This window comes from Manis javanica, chromosome 15 (genome assembly GCF_040802235.1).
Source record: "Manis javanica isolate MJ-LG chromosome 15, MJ_LKY, whole genome shotgun sequence".
Classification (NCBI taxonomy): domain Eukaryota; kingdom Metazoa; phylum Chordata; class Mammalia; order Pholidota; family Manidae; genus Manis; species Manis javanica.
Genome location: NC_133170.1, coordinates 47284078 through 47300286, shown reverse-complemented (window position 1 = coordinate 47300286; position 16209 = coordinate 47284078).

The window sequence follows — 16209 nt, the reverse complement described above, 5'->3', positions numbered from 1 at the left end:
ATGTTTTGAAGGTTAAATGAGGAATATCTGTAAAATGCATAGTCCAGTGCCTGGCATGGTCCAAGTGCCCAATAAATGGTAGCTATCAGCAGCTCAATCTCACACGTTATCCTGGCCTAATGTATTTTCCAAGACTCAATTCAGAGACCTCAGACTTTCTTTGGCCGTTCCACAGTTAATAAATTAGAAGAGTGTATGCAGCCCAACTTCACTTACCTACTATTTTGTGTTATTTCCTGTCCTTGAGAAACTGTAAGCAAAGAGAGGGGAGGGCCCCTGCCCTATTCCAGCTCCAGCCCGATGCCACGCTCATGGAGCTGAGTAACCACCATTGATGAATTATTACAGTGGCAAGAGCCTCTGAAAGAGCATGAACAAACAGGTAAGTCGGAAAACATCTGGGTTTTGCCCAGAAATGTTCCTCTCTAGATGAGTGAGTTAGAATGGCCCAAGTATGTGATGCTTCTGCTTAAACTGTTTGGAAAACTGTCGGGTGAAGGGTCGTTTCAGAGGATTTATATCTATTACATGGAATTAATTCCTTCTCTTTAGATGGAACATTAGTCCAGCCTCTTCACAGTGCTAAATCAACAGATCTGAAAGAACTGGCTGTGGGATTTTCAAAGAAGTTTGAGTCACGAGGAATTTCTCTGGAAAACTTGTCAATCACAATATGGGCAATTGTGGAAAATGTTGGTGAAAATGTTTAGGCTCTTTCACACAATTATTTTCCCCTGTAAGATTTGTACCTCGAGTTCCCAGAAGCAATAAAACAATCATCAGTACATTTTGTTTGAAAAAGTCATTTTTGCAATATCTGCTCAGGTTCTTATGTCTGATCTAGGGGAGAGATCTAGAACTGGATAATTTGGGGGAAAATTTGTCCTCTCCTAGAATTCTAAATTTTTACTATATTCAGGGATCAAGAGCTTTTCTTTGAAAACAGATTTTTTTTTCATATAAAGATTTATGTTCAGAAACCCTCAAATAGTGAAAAAGCCACTTATGCACAGCTCTGGGCACCACTGTGTCCTTGAGCAATATAGACAGGGAGATTAGAAGGGTTCTTTCTAACTCTGAGTTTTACACTCCAATATTTAAAGTTTATTTAGTTCCAGTTGTGTCTTAGCTTAAAATAAATCCTTGGGGTAGTGGGTTGGTCTAAGAGGTATATATTTAAGATGTTATTTTTGGAAACTGCTAGAGAATGAAATGAAAACTCATGATTTTCCTTCAACTTGGCTTGAAAGTAAAATAAAGATTTTATGAACCTGGAGGTGAATACATTTACCCTCCTCAAACTTTCTCACATGTACACACATGGCTTAGAGCAGTGCCCAGAAAAGGGGAGTCCAATTCTATAGATTTTTCTTAGCTCTATCCCTGCTTATGGATTAATCTTTACCCAACTCATTAGCCATCCTCTTCTTAAAAAGAAAATTGCTTAGAGCTCCAATGTCTGAAGGGATATGGTGATCACTGTAAACATTATAAACACATGGCTGACACCATCTCATCATTTATTGTACATCTGAATGCTATACAGTCCCCATATCAGATAATTTAGATCTGGCCCTTTATAGGAATGGATAGAGAAGATTTCCTTTGGAGGACAGGGTGTTTTTGTTTTTGTTTTTTTCATATAGAATATAGGATTTTTGTGTCTTTGCCTTCTGAAATACACATGAAACTCCCACTTATGTAAGATATGCTGTTTTTTCACCATCACTGAGTGGACATTTGGATGTGGCGCTATGGCATTTCTGGAACTTTAATGCACAGTTTCTGCTTTCCAAACATTCCCTTTTTGTTTGTCCTGTTTGCTTTTTATTATGAAAAATTTCAAATATTCATAAAAGTAGAACAAATAGTACAAGGATCCCCATGTACCCACCCTGCCACCTACATTCAAGAATCAATAGCATGTGTCATATTTGCTCTATTGATTTATTTTGCTAAATCATTTTAAATGACAGACATCAAAACCATTTACCCCTAAATTCTTCAACACACATCTTCAAAAAATAACCACCTGCCATTATCAAAACTGAGAAATCGAACAGTAGTTTCCTAGTGTTATCTATAAATATTCTGAACATACTCAATTCTCAAATTTCCTTTTAGGTTCAAATCAGTATTGCATTATGGACCATGCATATTGGTTTTGTTTGTGTCTTTTAATTTTGAACAATCTCCCAACTCTTTCACCTGTCTTAGTTTTTTTTTTTAATGTGGCATGGTAGCGCGTCTCACACTCTGCATGTGCTTGCTTCTTTTTCCTCATGGTACCATTCCCCAGGAACCCTGTATCCCTCTCTTGTCCCATAAATTGGAGGTTTCATAGGAAGGCCTGATTCATTCAAGTCAAACATTTTCAGCAAGGCAGTGAAGTCACACATGACATTAGGTACTTCCTGTGGCATCCCATCTTGTCCCATAGTAGGCATCTCTTAAGAAGCAGAAGCAGGTACCATTTCTCATTGGTCTGAAAAAAACACCTCTAGACCTGAAGCCAGACTGTGGATGTCATTTAACCTCTCCGATCCTCAGTTTTCTTGGGAGAGACAAAACCAGTACTAACCTCTGTAACTTCACGAGGCTGTTGTGAAGACCACAGGAGAAAATAATAATAACACCCCCCAATAACTACAATTTATTGAGCAATCATGTCAAGCCCCATGCCAGGTGAGGAAACTGAGACACAGAGAGTTTAAACAGTTTGGCCAAGGTCCAACAGCTAGTGAGAGGGTGAGGAGAGATGCAAACTCAGCCAGCCTGGTGGCACAGCCTGTGCAGAAAATCATCCTAAGAGCCATAAAAAAAGAGAAGCTTCCACACAGTTGCTCTGTTAGGGGATTGAGAGGGTGGGTTTTTTTTTCTTTCTCTTTTTCAGACTTGCACTGATGTTATTCTATTACTTCAATAACCAAGAAATGAATAGGTCTTTACCGGGGAATACATACAATATGGATATAAAACAACAATCGGAATAATTTGTTACTTAACCTGCTCTAGCGGTGCTGACAACAGAATAAAAGGAATCACATCAACAATAATAAAAAACTTTGCCTAGAGGGAAACAGACATGTGAAGTGACACCATAAACAGATCTTCTGTGTTTCCTTCTTCACAATCCCACTCCTTTTGTCCTGTTTTATTTGACATATGGCTCACTTCATAAAAATGTTTAAATATTGATTTCCAAATAGCTTCACTCGGTCCTAGAACAATATTAACAGATCATGTGGTTCCTGGAAGGCTCTGTTTCTGCTGTTTCTTTTAAGGTGTTATATTTTGTTTTGTTTTCAGGATTTTTGAATCCAGAGGTAGTTGGTCAATTATACCCAAACATAAAGGCTGTGATTAAGGGGATCTAAATAGGCGCAACCGAGAGTGGGCTTTCTGGGTGAAACCTCTCAGATGAACATGCATCTTTTCCAGGGTGTGAAATCATACTTGGGTAAATGGAAACCCCCAGAACCCTCAGCCAGAGCCATCACATTCTCTATCTACACACAGTACAGATAGCTGTGAAAAAGGTGTGCCTGCCTCAGAAGATCTTTGCTGAGGTTACTGGGAGGTTTTTTTCCCCCTCTGCCTATCCATTCTGTTTCAAACATCAGAAATACAGAATGTTGAATTTGGTAACTGTAATAATCCCAACCCTAGAAATATTTATTATAACATATAAAAGCCAGTAAGATCTTTGAAAGAGATTTAAGAATATATATACATCAACCCAGTGTAGGAGAGGGACACCAAAATCTCAGCAAGCTGTGGAAAAGTCACGATATCACAAACTTGAAAAGTCATAATTATCTTTTATGATACCTGGATGGTTATAAAAAGAAAAAAAAATGGGGTCTTGAAAATTTCACATAACCTATTTCCATTCTAAAGCTCTTAAAGATGATCTTTGGGTGGTGAATGGTGGTGGTGTACAGTGTTATTAATTATTTCTAGAAATGTGGTGATTGCTTACTATGTTCTAAGCAGTTCACCTGCATTATCCCACTTTATCTGTATGATAGCCCTTTAAGGAAACTGCGTTGATTATCCCCAATTTACAGATGAGAAAATTTAGGCTTAGAAAGGCTAAGTAACTTGAATAGAGTTACACAGCTATTAGGTAGTGGCACCAGAATCCAAATTCAGGACTGATTCCGGAGTCCATAGATGACAATTAAAAATGATGACAATTTTCACCAACTGGATTTTAAGCCCTAAGAATATATGCAAACTCAGAACTCAGGAGAATGCCCTGTACTGAACCAAGGACAAGTCAACAGAAGGAACTGAGGTACAAAATGCAGCTCTAACAGCTGGGATTCAAACTCACATTTCCTGTACCAGCAGCAGAAAAGGATTGTCACCACTTGGAGGGGGGGCCCTCTCTCCCCACCTTCCCGCACAGCTGGTGGGCGCTCTTCACCAGACTCACAGCCACCCTGGTGTCTGCAGCTGCTCAGGCTTCCCTTCGCTTTCGTTTCCCCTTCAAAGCGCTGGTGGGCAGTGTGTCTTCTTTCCCGTCCTCTCGGGTTTCACTCAGCAGCCAATCAATAAGTATTTGCAGAATTAATAAATGAGTGAATGAGTGAATGAACAAACAGCTGTCAAAGCAGTCACAAATGGAAAAGTACACAGAGGTGCATAAATAATAAGCTGTTTGCCTAAAAGAACAGCAGCCTGGCCAGAATACAAATACCACCAAACTTCATGTAAGGGGGAACATTTATTTATTCCGTATTAGATATCATATTATTTACTTCATATTTCATACTCGATTGCCTCAGTATTATTCAACACTTCACATTCTGTGTGATTGAGTCTGAGCACTTGAATCTCTGATCCTTGTTTCTTCAGTTAGAAAATGATGCTATTGAGTCATACCTCACAGGTGGTCCCTAAGACTCACACCAGCTCACATGGGGTGGTGCTCTGTAAGCTGTACAGTGCCTTGTGAGGCTGTCATCCTCATGTGTTTACTGGCCCCCTATTTGTAGTCTTTGTGCGTCTGCTTGGGGGTGGACCTAAATGCGTTGCACAGGAAGGATGGTGCGCTGGAGAGAACTCAGGGTTCCTGAAACCACTCACTGGAACAAGAGGTACTACAGCCAGAGGAGGGCTTTCAGGAAGGCAAGCTGCCGTGGTGGCCCTGTGGAGCGAGACCAGCAGCCAGACCACTCCTGAGGGATCTAAGAGAAGGCCCCTGGGAGCCCCAAAGACCTTTGGAGTCTCCTTGCTCTTCCTCGTCTCCATCTCAGCCGTAAGTGCTCCACAGGCAAGACTCTGTCTAGACCAAGAGCCAACAACCAGATAGTATAATCAAGCCAGGAAATCACCCTGGAGACAGTCATCACCGAGAAGGTGCTGGCCTTCAGCCCATGCACCTGCCCAGGTGGGTAGGGGGCAGGAACCAGCAGGAGGCGGGGGCCCACCTTCCCCTCCGGACCCATTCTTCACAGGGCACAAAAGGGGAAAACAAAACTCAAGTGAATTGTCTTTGATCCATCTTGTTCCTCCCTCTTTGTTGAGATTTCCTTGTGCAAGTAAGGCAATTAGCATTTGCTCAGGAAGCCCAGCTCCTCCAACATTCGGATCTTAGAGAACTGATAGTGAACCAGAAAGTCTGTCAATAAATGGCGCTTCTCCTGTGCGACCTCTTTACTTCCGCCCTTCCCTGTCACCACCCTCTCCTTCCATCTGTGTAAGAAGAGACCTTTTGAAGTGTCTGTGATATACAACCCTACCCTCCACACCACAGTTTCTTCTTTTTTCCTTAAAGGCTCTTTCTTCTTTTCTTCCCTCAAGATTCTTTGCACTCCTTTTAAAACTGAGATTTTTGCATAAAATTGTTTTGGTGAGCTCAGGAACATAAATTTTAATTATCAGCCCCCAAGCAAACATTTCAACTAAAGGTCCCTTAGCCTTTTCAAAAAGTGCAAAGTAAATTTCTGCAGCAAAGAAAGACCCAGTATTTTCCAGGGCCTTCTTGCAAACAGAGGCCCCTTAGACAATATTTACATCTATGTGTGGGTGAGGTGAGACTGTGCTTGGGGCAGTTGAAATAAGAGAGGCATTGATAGATTCCAGTAAGGCTGGCGGGTATTGAAGAGTAAGTATGGTGTAACTTGGGGAGCAAACGCTGGGTTTGTGAGAAAACCTTAACATTTATGAAGTACTCATGTGGACAGGCACTGCGCTGAATGCTCTAAAGATAGCGTTTCATTTTATCTTCATAACCACTCCACAATGTAAAAACTAGAACTCCCAATTTGCAGATGAGGAAACCAGATACCCAGAGAGGTAAGGGACCTAAAGTCTTCCAATTAATCAGGCTTAGAGCCGGGATCCTAACCCCTGCCTCAATACCAGGCCCTTGTCCAGTGGTCTGGGGACCAGCAGCATCAGCCATGTTTGGGGGCTGTTGACGTCTGTGTTTTAACAAGCCCCCCAGAGTGAAGGGCACACATATTCTAATGTTGCTCTTTGTCATTCGGACCCTTATGGGGCCTATTTTTTACCTTTCTGAGACTTAGTTGCCCATCTACAAAATGAAGATAAGCTCCTTGTCATCCGTCGCTGAGAATTCAGTGGAACCTAGTGAAAGGGTATCTTGCCACGACCCTCCTTACCCCAGAACGACTCAGGAGATAGGGCCCACGCAAGAGATTTTATCATCTGAAAGAGAAAATGGTTGCTCCCAGAGAGAGGGAGCAGCTGCTCGTGGGTGATGAAGCACATTTTTAAGGAGTAGGTGTAGGGTGTGTTCTCATTGGTGATTGGGTCTTAAGGGGTGGGGGTCTTAGCGTGCCAGAATTTGCCTTCACCTAGCAGCAGATTTCTAAAGGTCTCTGAGGCTTTTTTGAATTTGAGTAGATGGCACTACACAAATTGTAGCAATAATTTAAAAACTGGCTTTCAGAAAGTTACTTTTGAACGATAATAGAAGTAACACAGGCTCAGTAGAGGAAATGTGGAAAATGAAGAAAAGATCAAGAAATTCTCCCATAAATCTACTATCCTGAGATAACCTCGGAAACATTTCGTTGTGTTTCCTTCCAGTATTTTCTCCACAATATATACTATTTTTTACCAAATAGGATCATTCTGTATGTATGCATTTGCATTCTGAATTTTTTTCTCTTCACATTTGCATGATGAGCATTTTTAAAATACTTGAAGCCTATGAATATACAAGCTGCTTTCCAGCAGCTCAGACTGGATCAGAAAGTTCTTCCCATCTAGTTTTAATTCCTTCAGCTGCGATTTAAGAATGAAGATCAGAAACACCCTGTGCTTGAGCATTTTGGTGGTAGACCCCGTGTGTTTGGAGAGAGAGCCTGACAGGGGAAGAGGGGCTGAGGGCAGACCCAGGGAGACCCTCAGGGTTCAGGGGTTTTAGGGCCAGAAAGTTTTACCATGAGATTGTTTCTTTGTAGCAATCTTCAAAGGGCTTATTTTAAAAAACCAGGCTCCCTGGGAGGTGCTACCTGTTTCACTGAAAAGCTTTGCAAATATGTTGGGATTTTAGGGAAGGGTTGTCCTATGGTTTGCCATAGTCCTATTCTGGGTAAACCAGCTTCCTGACCTGCGTGCACTGTCCTTTTGAATATTCAAAAATGTGTCCCTGAGGGAGGCTTTGTCTTTAAAAGCTCCAGGAATTGGGAGCAGAGAGATCAATGAGGCCATCTCAGTCAAAGGTCTGGGGTGACCTTGTTTTCCCTGGATGGAATCGGCTGGGATGGGAAAGAGTGTGGCCTCTGCCACCTGGAGATTCTCTCAGAAGCACTGGCGCAGAGCAGCCCTGGGCAGGGCAGAGGGCACACACGAGCAGAAAGGTGGCGCAGGGACCTTGAGCTGGCTCCAGGTCATGCCTGTGTAGGGAGATCTTTTCTTAGTCAGCTCTTCAGTTGACCACCAAGAGGAAACAAGGGAGGGGTCCAACACTTGTCTCCACCTTCACAGCTGCCCTCCTAGTCCAACTGCCATGGCCTCCTACCTGGATTCCTGCAGTGGCCTCCTAATGAGCCTCTCTGCCTCCACCTGAGGCCTCTGACTGTTCCATATCTCCAACTCCTATGTCAGATTAGGTTACTGTTCTGCTTGAAACCCTTCAGGGGCTTCCTGGCTCTGAACAAAACCTAAATCCAGATCTGCAAGGTTCCGTGTGGCCTGGCATTGCCTGCTGCTTTCTGATTTCCTCTGTTACTCTGCTCCTTGCTCGCTCAACTGCAGCCGCACTGGCACCCTGGCTGCTCCTTCATCACACCCAGTGCACGTGGCCCTCAGGGCCTCTGCCCCTGCTGATCCTCTGTCTGAACACATCGCAGCTGCCACCCTGTCTAGCTGCTGTCTGTCTCCCTCCCTCCCCGCCTTCAGGCCTCTGCTTGAATGCTGCCTTGGCCTCCCCGGCCTGGCCCATCGAAAATAGTAACATCCTCTTCCTGCCAGAAAAACCCTGCCCCCGCCCCCTACCCTCGAACTCTGGCATATTTTTCTTCATAGCATCTCTCAGCCCATGACAGTCCATGTATTTATCTCCTCGCCAACTAGAGATGCCCATTCCGTTTCATTCTCTGCTCTTGCTGAGTGCCTAGAATGGTGCTTTGATCCTTTTTTTAAGTGAATATTGAATGAATCTTAAAGAACAATGGCATACTTAATTTTGATATTTTTATAGTTCCATTACCATTCTTCTAATACAGTATTTCTCTCTATTATTTTTTATTACAGGGCTTTTCATTTCAAAGGAAAATCCAAATGATTAGGCCGTGGTAAATAGATTGTGAAGTGTTATAAGACATGTAATGCTGTTTTCACTTCCTCCACAAACAAGGCTATGTAATTGCATGGGACCTGATCCTGCCTCAGGTGCTGGAGTTTTCTGGTTTATTTTAAGGAGGGCCAAATATGGCAAATGTGCGTACAGGAGAACACTTGGCATTGTTTTTTTCAGGGTGTAGCCACTGGATTTTGGGACAGGTTGCAGGGATCAAAAGGTAACATGGCAGGATTCAACCAGGGACATTCAGGGATTTGAGAGATGACTTTTCCTGACTTTTAAAAAATATTTGAAAATCTGTAATTTCACATAAAACAGAAGGAATCTTCTGTGTTTCAGTTTAGCTTACTTTAAAAAATATTGTCTAATTTCATTGACCATGCAACAACTTTGGCCCCACAATTTCCTTTACATCTTTATATTTATCAAGTACATAATTCAATTTCATGAATGACATCCATGAATGACATCAGAATGACATCCAAGAAGGAGGGTGGGCGGTTCACGAGCCGCACACAAGCTGAGCCTCCAATATGACCCTTCACACCTCAGCCAAGCCCCGAGCGACCTTATTTCTTCAACTGCACTGAGCAGAAGAATTGCACAGGGAACCTTGTTAAAAGTGTAGATCCCCCAGTTCCCACCTCATTACCTTTGGGGATGGACTGAGAGGCCTTTTAAAGGAAGGCAAGAGCCACACCCATCCTACTCCCAAGCCACTGGGCACTGGGAGATGGCTCCCCGTGTTGAGGCAGGTCTTTCTCCTGGAAAGTTCTCCTGGGACCAACAAAGAAATCTGCCCAGAAAGGAGGGCCGATAAGAGATTGAGAAGTGGTGACCCAAAGATACTGCATTTTAATAGGGACTAATCTGACATCTCACAAACTCTTCTATTTGATTATTGTCTTCAAAAGAGAGTTCTTTTTAATCTTGCCAAGGTAAGATTTAGGATAGTAGATTCGTAATGACTGCTCCTTTTAAAATTTGAGAATATCTCTGACCACCCAATCCATTATAATGGCCACTCTGGACCCATTATGGTTTCTTCCTGCTCATTTCAGGTATTTGAACAGTGACTAGCAAGATGAGGTAGGCCTTCATCAGAGAAGTTTCCTGACTGATTTTATAGGATCTGGGGGCATCCTGTAATGCCAACGAGTATACCCCAAGACCCATTACCGTGAGAATTATTCTGTTAATGGCTGTGATGGGAGTGGTATAATGTTTATGCTGGCTCTCCCCTCCCCCATTCATCCTATCCCTCATTTTCATTGTTTCCAAAAATGTATACACACTCATTGTTGAAAACAGACCAAACAGAAGTATATGAGTCAGAAGAGAAAATCCCCTTCAATCCCTTCCCAATTCTAGTTCCACACCCAAAGTAGCCACGTTTCTAGGTTGGTGCATTTCATTCCAGACCATTTCCTATGCATTAAAAAAAAAAAAACTTTTAGGGCCAGAAAGGGGACAAGAGGTTCACTTTCTTCCTAGAGCTACTGCTGAAACCATTCCACCTTCCTTCTGAAAGACCTAAATGACTGCGGAAGGTCTTGGCAGCCCACTCTGCCCCTTGGCATCACTCCATGCAGCCACCAACCAGGTACCTCTTGCTGCACTTTATTCACTGAGGATTTAATCCTCCCGTCTTCTGTCCTCTTTTCCATTTGACTTCAGTCCACAATCTTGGTTATGTCAGCACCCACAATGGGGAGGGAGGGCTCTCTCAGTACCTCTGCCTGCCCATAACTTGTCCCCACCATCCCACAATCTTCTTCCCCACTGGCAGTTTTGATGTGGCAGCGCCAATCATGGTACCAAATATCAATTTCAAACACTGCTCTGGGACCAGCATCTCCTGTCCTCTTCAGCCTCTTCCCATGCCATGCTTCCTTTCACACCCTTTCTCTCTTCCAGATCTTTGCACTTATTTTCCCTTTGTCCTAGAGGGTCCTTTTACAGCTCACCACTTAGCTGAATAATTCTCAGGGTCTCTTAAAAGTGTCACCTCCTCAGAGAAGCCTTCTCTTCCCCAACCATGCCTTCATCACCCACTTTATGCTTTCAGAGCTCATCACCATCTGTAATTGCCTTGTGATGTTTTTATTTATTTGTCTATTGTCTAGTACTCCCACCAGAGTTTACCTTCCCTGCTGAGTCCCCAGCCTCTATTCCAAGGTCCACCATGTAGCCAGTTGTTCAACACATTTGTTGAAAGAATGAAAGAAATGGAATCACACTAGATATATTTATTTGTGGCCTTTTGTTTTTTACTAAATACAATTTAGGGACCTTTCCATGTCAGACTATATAGATGTGCCACTTTAAAAAATACAACTGCATTGTACATGTATGTTGTATGTGTGTATACCACATGTACTTAAATGTGTCTATATTGTAGGCCATTTGGGTTGTTTCTCATCTTTGTTGTTTACTATTAAAAAGACTGATGCATTGGATCACTATGTTGTAAAACTAAATCTAAGATAAAATTGTATGTCAACTTCAATTTAAAATAAAAAAGTTTTAAAAGTCTGATGTAATAAACTTCTTTCTGCATGTATCTCAGTGCGTACATGTAAATATTTCTGTAGGTTAGAGTACCTGAAGTAGAATTGCTAGGTCAGAGTCTATGAACATTTACAATTTTTATAGGTATTACCAAATTGCCTTACAAAAGAGATGTTGCCACCTTATACCACCACCAACAGCTTGTGAGAGTTCCTGCTTATGTACATCTTAACCAAAAAATATTTTATCAATCCTTTAAATTTACAAATTTGATGAGCAAAAAATATCTAATTTACAGTTCCCTATTTATCAATGAAACTGAACATTGCCATTTACAGACAATTTGTATTTTTAAAATATGAATTCTTACCCTTTGCCCATTTTTCTATCAGGATGTTTTTCATTTATTGATCTATAGAAAGAAACTCTTTGAATATTATGAATATTAATCCTTCCTTTATATAACTTTCATACATTTTCTCCTGGCCTATTACTGGTCTGTTAACTCTGATTATCCTTGAGGAGATGGACAATATATAATTTAAGGCTTTCTAGTACTTCTTGTTTTAATTTAGATGATATTCTTCAATGCTATTGATTCTCCTCAAGTACCTGATAATGTTTGGTTCTTTGTTTATATTTGTAGATGATGGTCTAGATTGAAAGGGCTACTCCCTGTACACCTACCAGGCAGTGTATGTTCTGACAAGGAGAGCTCTCACTCCAGTAATGGTGCGAGGAACAGGAGGTGGTGTGTGCTGCCAGGGGGCCTTTCTTTTCCAGTGTCTTCTAGCTATAGAGCTGTGTTTTCCTAATGGCAGCAAAGATTACCTGGGACGCTACCAAGGAGTAGTGGGGACCTGCAGGAAAGCTTACTTGTTGATAACCAGGTTCTCACAGGTGTTTCAGAGGGGCAAATTGCAGAGTTGGCAGGGTACAGTTTTGCTGTCCTTGAATTGCTTAGTTAACCACCCATTGCTCACCCCTTTCCTCAGCTCTTGCTGCCTGGAGGCCTCTCTTCTTGGGGGTTTTCCATGATTCTTTTTCTGGAAAATTTCCCTTTTGGAAAAGACACTTTCTTTGAGCTACATAGGGCTGATTCCTTCAGTTTTATGAGATTTTGCTGTTCATCTCACCTCAAAATTCCTCATTGCTCTCAGCTCTTGGTGGCATCTCAGCTAGCTCCCAACACTGCCACAGGTTTAGTTTATATGATTGTTACAGTCCCTCTGCCACTTCAGCGGAATTTTGGTAGGGAAGAGATATAAACACATATTCAGCCAGCCACCATGAACCAAAAGCCCCTACAATATGTTCAGCTGCTAAAATTAACTATTTTTACATAAGGTAGAATAGGGAACATTTAAAAGTACAATTACAAAGTCTAACCACAGTGAAGTTTTAGTAAGTTAAAAAAATTTTTCAGCTTCAGGATTAAAGTGAAATTACTTAGTGGGAATTCCTGTTGGTACATTTCCAAAAAAGATAGATGTCCCACCCAAGCCCTGTTGACACACAGTCCTCTCTGCTTCATCAAGGCTTTGAAAGTCCCCAGAAGAGCAGACACCAATGTAACCTGAATTAAAAACTCTACCCCACAAATGGACACAGCGTTCCTGAGGCGTGACCTCCCTGAGGGGTAGAATGGCTCTCATAGGGGGGAGTAGGCAGGCATCTCTGGGAGAGGACTTCTACAGATTCTTGGCTTCCTGAGAGGCAGGGACCCAATCAGATTCATTTCTACACCCACATAATCCTCATAGTGCCTGGCCTTGAACAGACATAAAACACTTCTCGAATTTGGCTCTTGAATTTATGACCAAGTTGCAGATTTGTGAGCAAAATAAAGGTTGTTTGAAGCCACTAAGTTTTACAGTTACTTTTATGCAGTAACAGGTACCTGGCATAGACAAACTGAGATTCCATTAGCGTAATCATCGCTCAGGAGAAAGCATATCTCACAGGGAAAAAGATAGGGGTGGGGAGAAAGATTTATGGGTCTGAAGGGAGGAATGTGGGGAGGCAGGAACTGGTGGGCTGGACTGTGTGGGTCTGTGGCAGCCAAGGGGATGCATAGGGGTGCTGGGCTCAAGGGAAAGACTGGCAGGAGGAGGAGGTGCCCGTTTTCAACTCGCAGACCCAGGGAGGCAGTTTTCCCATCCCTTAACTGAGACATTCTGTCCAGTCCTTTCTGTCAGAATAGCCAACAGGTATTAAGTTTTTAAAAATGTGGTAGCCACATGAGAGGCCTCCACATAGCAGATCTCTAATCTGTGCAACCACTATAATGATAGGCATTATTTTATCTCTTACTCCAGGTATAGGGAAACAGAGGCTGCAAGGCTCTAAGTGGTCTGCCAGAGGTCATGGAAGTCAGAATTGGCAAAACCAGGAATCAAAGGGGGATTCTGTGTTTTAAAAAGTCACCATTTATTGCTGATCACTTTGACAAGTTACTGAACAGCTCTTAGCCTCAGTTTCCTTATTTGTAAAATGGGAATAGCAATAATTCTCATCTTGCACTGAAGATAAAATAAAAAAGACATGTCTGATCAAAGCTGTCCAATATGACAGCCACTATCCACACAGAGTGCTTGAAATGTGGCTAGTCTGAATGGAGATATGCTAAATGTAAAGTACATGCCAGGTTTTACAGACTTCATATGGAAAAAGGATCACAAACTATCTTATTAACTTTTAATGTAGATTGCATGTTGAAATGATAAAATTTGGTTAAAAATATGTTATTAAGATGGATCTTACCTGTTTCTTTTTACCATTTTTATTTTTTGAATTTTTTATTGAAGTATAGTTGATAAACAATATTATATCAGTTTCAAGTATACAGCATAGTGATCTGATAGTTACATACATTATTACATCCTCACCCCAACTAGTGTAGTTACTATCTGTCACCATAGAAAGATGTTATAGAACTACTGACTATATTCTCTATGCTGTACTTTCATCCCTGTGACTCATTTATACTATGATTGAGATTTTGTGCCCTTTTATTCCCTTCACCTGTTTCACCCATCCACCCCAATCCCTCCCCCATTGTTACCAACAGTCACTTCTCAATGTCTATGAGTCTATTGCGGTTTGAGTTATTTTGTTTTGTTTTGTTGTTAGATTCCACATTTAAGTGAAACCATAGGGTATTTGTCTTTCTCCGCCTAGCTTATTTCACCTGGCATAGTACCCTCTAAGTCTGTCCATGTTGTCACAAATGGCAGGATTTCTTTTCCTTTTATGGCTGAGTAATACTCCATTGTGTGTAAGTACCACTTCTTCTTTATCCATTCATCTATTGATCGACACTTAGGTTGCCTCTATATCTTGGCTATTGAAAATAATGTGGTGATAAACATAGGGGTGCATATATTTTTTCGAATCAGATTTTGTTTTCTTTGGGTAAATTTCTAGGAGTGGAGCTACTGGGTCACATGGTATTTCTATTTTTATTTTTCCGAGTAACCTCCATACTGCTATCCAGAGTGGCTACACCAATTTACATTCTCACCAGCAGTGTGGGAGGGTTCCTTTTTCTCCACATCCTCATCAACACTTGTTATTTCTTATCTTTTGAATAGTGGCCATTCTAACTGGTGTGAAGTGATATCTTATTGTGTCTTTTTACCTTTTGAATGTGGCTGCTAGAAATTTTATTTTGTATGTGCTTTGTTTCACATTCCAATTGGACGGCTCTGAGTTAGACCCACAGCGTAAGAACATTAAGAGGGTGGCCATTATGACACAGCTCAGCCTAGCATGTCCCATATCAGGATTTTGTGATTCTACCGTGTCTTTTACTTCCTTGAGTTGGATACTATTTTTAATATGACCTCATTTATCCTCACAATAGCCATTCTGTGATTTTATGATTGTTAAAAAAAAAACTTACTTCCCATATATGTTGATATTCTTTCTCCTAGTCAGTCTCCCTACAGTTAGTGGTGAAAGCATTCTGTGAAAATACCTGGCAGGTTTTCCTACAGGGTAATAAGGAAAGAGAAAGCTGGAGGAGGGAAGATGGCACGAGGCTTGGCAGGCAGGGAGCTGTCAAGAGCTGGTGAGGGTGGAGCTGGGGGAGAGAAGAAAGGAAAGTGTCCATTGCTGGGACCTGGAGACAAGTTTAAGGAGAGGTGGCTTTTTCCCAAGAGGGACACCTAGGTACCCTTCAGCTGAAGGTTATCCTGAAGAGGGCCGGCTTCAGAACTACACAGGTGGCAAGCTGGCCTCTGAGTGCAGGGCAGCCCTGCACAGACCTAGGTGCTTCCTGAAAATCCAGATGAGACCCTGTGAACACAGGGAAGGGGCCTTTTTCCCCCATCACACTCATGCTTGCCACCACACACTTTAGGCAATAACCCGGGGCTTCAGGATTTTAAGGCAAAATAGAAATTTTTACATAAAATTATTCTTCCTACAATCAGAGATGACAATGTTCAGAAAACTCTGAACACCATTATCCCTTCTATTTCAGTCTTACAGAATTAGATTCTTCTTGTTGTGTGATGATAGGGGATATTGCTTCATGTATATGGTCAAAATACTGATTCTAATTCCCTGTCAGTAGGAGAACAAAGTGGACTTGACTGGAATGAATCATGCCTTACAGAAAGGAATCACATGCCTTCCTTGGGAAATTTGCAACCTCACACTCAGTCCCGGAGGGATGAAGGATAATGATTTCGTGTTGTCTGGCTGCTTATTCCCTAGTGGTTCTGAAACGTGGGTTTTCCTTTGAAAGGAAAGATGCCTCGTCCTTTCTAAAGGATATCACATGGCTCTCTGTGGCACGGTTCAGCCCTGGCATCCACCACAAAGACATTTGTGTGTCCTTTGGGGCTTTGTGCCAGGCATGCAGACTGCCCAAACTTTCTGCCCATCTGCCACATGGAGGCAAAGCC